Here is a 6039-nt window from a genome sequence, read left to right as displayed (position 1 = left end):
ATAATATTGAGGACTTGCCATTAATTTTGTTAGGTAAATGATATTGTAGAATGTAAAAAAGTCATATCAATTAGAGATACAAATATTTCAGGTAAAATGATAAGGTATCTAATATTTGCTTTAAAATGCACTAGCAGGAAAAAAAGGGAGGGGTAGGTGAAACAAGATTGGCAAAATGTTGGTAATTACTGAAGCTAGGTGATGGGTACTTGGAGGTTCCTTTTGTTCTAATTTCGAGTACATTTAGAAATTTTCATAATAAAAAAATACATACATACACTCTGTGGTGCCTGTGATTCTTATAAAGTTCTTCATTCATTTCATATTATGTAAAATTCAGGCCCAGTCGGATCTGGGGTCTGGGGTCTGGATGGACATATAGATAAAGAAGAGGCAAAGAATGCCCCTGGGGAAGTTTGGGAGGCTCTTCCTTCAAACATTTTGGATTTGAAAAGACAATTGAAAACAACAATGAGATATCACTGCACATCGATCAGAATGGCCAAAATCCACAACACCGACAACACCAAATGCTGACAAGGATGTGGAGCAACAGGAACTCTCAATCATTACTATTGGGAAAGCAAAATGCTACAGCCTCTGTATTATAAACGATGGATACATATCATATATTTTCCCGAGCCCACAGAATGTACAAAACAAAGAATGAACCCTAATGTAAACTATAAACTTTGAGTGATAATGATGTGCAACATAGGCTCCTCAGTTGTAACAAATGCACCACTCTGTTAGGGAATATTGATATTCATGTGTGGGGTGGGGGTTATATAGGAAATCTCTGTACTTTCAATCAATTTTGTTGTGAACCTAAAAGTGATCTGAAAAACAAAGTCCATTTTAAAAAAGAAAGATGAGTCTATGGCCATGCCACCCTGAACAAGCTCGATCCTGTCTGATCTCAGAAGCTAAGCAGGGTTGGGCCTGGTTAGTACTTGGATGGGAGACCACTAGGAAGATCAGGTGCTGGAGGTATAAAAAATAAGGGATTGTAAGCTGACAAGTTCCTTGCAATCTATGATGTCAACTAAGGGTTGCCTTGCTTAAAAAAAATAAAATTAAATGAACATAAAATAAAATACAATAAAATAAAATAAAAAGAAAGATGACTGAATTGATCTACAGTCTCCAAAATGGACAGAAGACTTCTATGTGAGAAGAATCCAAAAGGCAGTGCTGGGGACTGGCTACTAAACTGAGCAAAAATGACCAGCATCTCCCACAGACACATGCAAAGACACCTTCAGGGCACATATCAACAAGCCAGAGCATGGAGGAATAAATGAAAATGTGCGCTTTCACATCGCAGAGGCATGTAGGCTACACACATGTGTACTGACCCTAGCACAAACACTAGCACAGCCAGTCATGTTTGCACAGGATGTGCACAAATGCCCAAATAGCCACAGAGCATGTGAACCCCTACTTGCCAGACAGGGCCGAAAAAGAAATAAAAACACAAACAAATGAATTTAATAGCACTGAACATTGACTCATGGCTATGTAGAGGGGAAAGGCTTTGGAAATGAAAACAAAACTTTCCAACATGCATCCTAACACTCCTGGAACATCTCTATTAACTGGAGGGTAAATTTAAGGTTGTGTCTCAAAAAGAAGTGTCAAAAGAAAAAGATAGCATTTGACTTTCTTGTGCTTAACTCTTCTCACACTAGCATTCCCTCCAGGAGACCTCAGTTAAACTAAAGCCTCATAATGTGCCTATTTGCTAAGTACTCCCAATTCTTATTTGCTAGCTCACACCTCTCTCCTAAGCTGCAGACTTGTATATCCAACTGCTTATTGACCATCTCCACTTGGATGTTGAATTGTAGTTAAGGTACAGGTTAAGCTTATTTCTCTTTCAATTCAAAGGTAGGTGGCCTGGAGAAAGACAGATGGCATTGCCAACCACGACATGTGCTTTTCGCCTCTGAGCCCAAGGCGGCTGCCTTGGTTCTGCTTATCATTTCTCAGTCAATGGAAAGGAGAAAAGAGTCAGGAGACTTAATGTCCAATCCTCCCAAGAGTAAGACACACATCACTTCTTCTCCTATGCCATTGGTCAGAGTTTGGTCACATGGCCACTTTCTGCCATAGGAGCTAAGAAGTAGTCTTTAGCTGAGTGGCCATGTGTCAGCTTAAATTATCCTTACAGAAAAGCAGAAAGGCATTGGGGGATAATCGAAGTTGGCTATAGCCCTCAGATATCTTGAACTCAATATAAATGAAAGTAAATTTATCATCTTCTTTGCCCCCTCTTCCACGACTGTGCCTCTTCCAATCCCTAGCATGATAAATGACACACCATTTACCCAACCACCCGAGTAGGTTTGTCAGATTAAGTATAGCATTCCCAGTTAAAGTTGAATTTCAGTTAAGGAATCACTTTTTGATCAATATGTCCCGAATATTGAATGTTATTGAATGCATTTTTATTTGTTAAATCTGGCAACCCTATTCCCAAACCAGAAGCTTTGGAGCTATCCTGAATTCCTCCTTCTTTTCCCATTTCACGTCCTACTGATTCTTTTCTATATTTCTCATTCTGTCCTTTCCTCTCCATCTCCACTGTGACTTCCCTGGTTCAGGCCATCGCCTACTTTCTCAAAAGCTCCTCTAATTGCCTCCTGCTTGGCCTTCCTATTTCTAGCCTTGCCACTTCTAATTCATGTCATGCACAACAGGTAAACTGGTCTTTCTAAAAGGCAAACATGACTACATCACTCCCTTGCTTAAAATCCTCCCCTGGCTCCCCATGGCTTCCAGGATAAACTTCAGACTGATTAGCCAAGCTGATAAAGCCCTTGGTTATGTGCGTTCTCTCTCTCACCCCCTCTGGTCTCATTCCTCTCAGGCTCTATCCCATCACCCATGCCCCAGCCACATCAAGCCTCTGGGAGCACTACAAGGGTACCACAGTATCCCTTTTGATGGTATATCTCTACATAGCAAGAGCTTCTCATTCTTACCACCATCCCTATACTCACCCTACTCCTCTCCTTTGCCTGGTTAAATCCTGCTCATTCAAAAGCGAACAAACAAAAGCAAAACAAAATCATTTAAATGTCACTTTATCCAAGAAGTCTTCCTTAACTTATTGTTTTAAGCACACATCTTTGCTCCCATAGACCTTGAGACACTATATTGTAATAGTTGACTTATCTGTGTGTTTCCTCAACTACATTTTAGTTCCTTCAGGGCAAGAATTATGTCTTATCTATCTTTGCACAGTTAGCAACTGATACGGTAATTAGCACTACTAAACAATTAATAAATGTTTATTGGATAAATGATGGTTTCTTGGCTTAAAATGTTACTACTCCCACCCCTGGCTGGTCTCCTCCATTTCTAGACATGGACCTTCCTGCATCATTCTTAAGCCTGTTGAATCTTTATCCTCACTGAAACTCTGAGCTCTGATTTCCAAGGCTCAACCATGATGAAAAAGCTTCTTGTCCACTCCATTACGCTCCTACCTAACGGACGTTTGGATCAAGAAATGACACCTTACCAAGTGAGGCCCTAGCCAGCTGCCCTCCCAAGCTGAGTTTCAGATCATGATTCCAGCTGACACCTGGCAGCTGTTAGATGAGAGTTTTTCCCCTGCCCTCCCAACCCCCATGAATTGCCCCCAGCCCTCCCTCATCCCCTGGGGAACGACTTCTCTTTTTTTGTTTTGGGCCACAGCAGTGTTTAGCAGGAGCGGGCAGCCATGCCTCGTTTGAGCCGTGATCTAACACCAGCTGACAGGTGGGTTTCAGGGGTGTCTCTGGGGCCATGGCCTGTGTAGTGGATTTACCACTCTAAACTCAATTACAGGAGACTTTCACGCTCCATAGGCAATTCCGGTCCCTTTTTGATAAAAACTCTGGTGAGTAAATAAGTCATGATGGTGATAGGGGCCTGCCATTTAATATTCATTGAAGTACACATGTTTGGAAATTGGAAGCAGAGTTTAATCCATTTTCATATTTATATCAACATGCAGCTTTAAAAAGAATCCCTCCTTTTCTCCAGAAATCTTGTCAATTTCTCATTTGGAAAAATAAAGGTAAACTGGACATATATTATATTATTTTTTTAAATTAGAAATACTGACGTTATAATTATTAAAGTGTGAGTTTGAGATCTGCTAAATTGCAACTCAGAACCAATTCTTGCCTTTCATTTGAACCCCTGGGAGGGGGTAGGTAACAGATAAATCAAAGTCAGTGCTATTTCTGGCAGCTAGATTTTTGAATTTAACTTTGCTATGGGAGCTCCGTGAAAAGGAGAGGTTGGGAATGTGGTGCTCTCAGCCCCAAGCTCTTACAGTTCAGGGAAATGTTTCATAGCTATCCCAAGTAATGCAAAAGCATCCCTTTTTAAATAAAGGTAAGATTCACACAATAACATGCTCACCAGTAAGTTATAGGAGTGTTCATTGAGGGAGACTTGAAACCTGGGGAGAAAGAGTTAACACAGTGAAGGGTTTGGGGCACAGTGTTGTCCCCTCCACTTCATTTTTTTTTTTTTTTTAATGTGGATGAATGTTTAAGTATGGTGCTGTGGTTGAAGGCATCTCTTTTAATAATGCAACACACAGCTTCCTGAGGGGACAGCAGTTGATTTGGAAACTGAATATGGTGCACTCTAAATTCCCCTCCCTGAGGAGGGCTGACTAACTGATAAGTGCCATGAGCTAGCATGGGGACTCATTCTGTCAAATCAACTTGCCAGAAAGGCCCCATGCGGAATCTTCTCCAATCTCTGGGAGCTAATGTGAGCAGACACTTGTGACATTAGACAGTGCAGCTGTCCTGACATGAAGGAAAAGTTCACCATCCACCGACAAGGTGGTCTTTAGATGACAAGGATAAAGAAATCAGTGCAAATTTGTTAATGTAACAACTTGGAAAAGTATGTTTAAAAAAAAAAAAAGCCACTCTATGGGGAGAGAGGATCAAAAGAAAAAGAAGGCAGCAGCAGTACTTGGAAGCTTCCTTCGAGCTTTCTGCCCTTTTTCCTCGTCCTTATTCTAGTCTGCGGTATCTTCAGTTAAGTGAGTGAGTCCCAGATTTTGTCATTCCATAAGCCACTGCTTCACCTAAAACTAAATAAAGAAAAGTAAGGAAATAAAACTAATGGAGAGGGTTAAAAAATGTTCTGCACCTTTGCCTTACTGGTAAGAGTAAGTAACATCTTTCCTATTTTAGATGAGTGCTCACCTAACCGTTTCTAAGTGAGAATTTTTATCTGTCTGATATTGGTATATTAGTCCTAGTGGAAAACTCAAGTGATTGCTACCTGGGAAGACATATGGTGATAAGATGGTTTTCCCTCTGCGTCTGATACAAAATGTAAGTTGGCATTCATCATTGGATCAAGTATTTTAAGAATTAAACAGCACTACTATAAGGGGAAAATATAGTCATTAATATCAGGGAGACAAATTTGATTGTGTTGAGTGTTTGATTCAGAGAGGTGGTTTTGCCAGGGTTTTTCCCCTCAGTGGGGTCAATTTAATCAAAATGGCAATTTGGTATAGCATGCTTATTGCAGTTAGCAGCCACCAGGTAAATGGATATTCGAAAATAACATAACATATATTTGAGTACGATGTGCTGAACCAGCTCTTCCATGGCAGCTCTGAGAGCACAGGTTCTGGGAAGAGACACTGAGTTTAGGCCCAGGTTCTGCCATATACTAGTTTGCGATCTTGGGAAAGTTAAGAAAAATATTTACCTCATAAGATTCTTCTAAAAACACCTGCCTCATAGCAGTATTATAATATGAGTTAATACACATAAAGTTATGAGGTCAGTGTCTGGGATATACTAAGTGCTCCATAAATTTGGCCATAATTATTATTTAATTGAATTTAAATGGGATTCCATAGGTTCTTAATGATTGTAACTAAAAAGGATTCTGTGGTCAAATAAGCTTGGGAATCACATTTAACATAATCAAAAATTTTTTTTAACCACAGTATTTCTCAGAGCCTTTGCTATGTAAATGGATATTATGACTATCCAAGGAAGA

At 40.0% G+C, this 6039-nt stretch overlaps 1 pseudogene; it reads left to right on the top strand.

The window, feature by feature from the left end:
• The first annotated feature begins 875 nt into the window (after nt 1-875).
• Nucleotides 876-993, top strand: LOC118606211 (annotated as a pseudogene).
• The last annotated feature ends 5046 nt before the right edge of the window (nt 994-6039 follow it).

This window comes from Rousettus aegyptiacus, unplaced genomic scaffold (genome assembly GCF_014176215.1).
Source record: "Rousettus aegyptiacus isolate mRouAeg1 unplaced genomic scaffold, mRouAeg1.p scaffold_m13_p_7, whole genome shotgun sequence".
Classification (NCBI taxonomy): Eukaryota; Metazoa; Chordata; class Mammalia; order Chiroptera; family Pteropodidae; genus Rousettus; species Rousettus aegyptiacus.
This window is presented reverse-complemented; position numbering and strand designations above follow the sequence as displayed.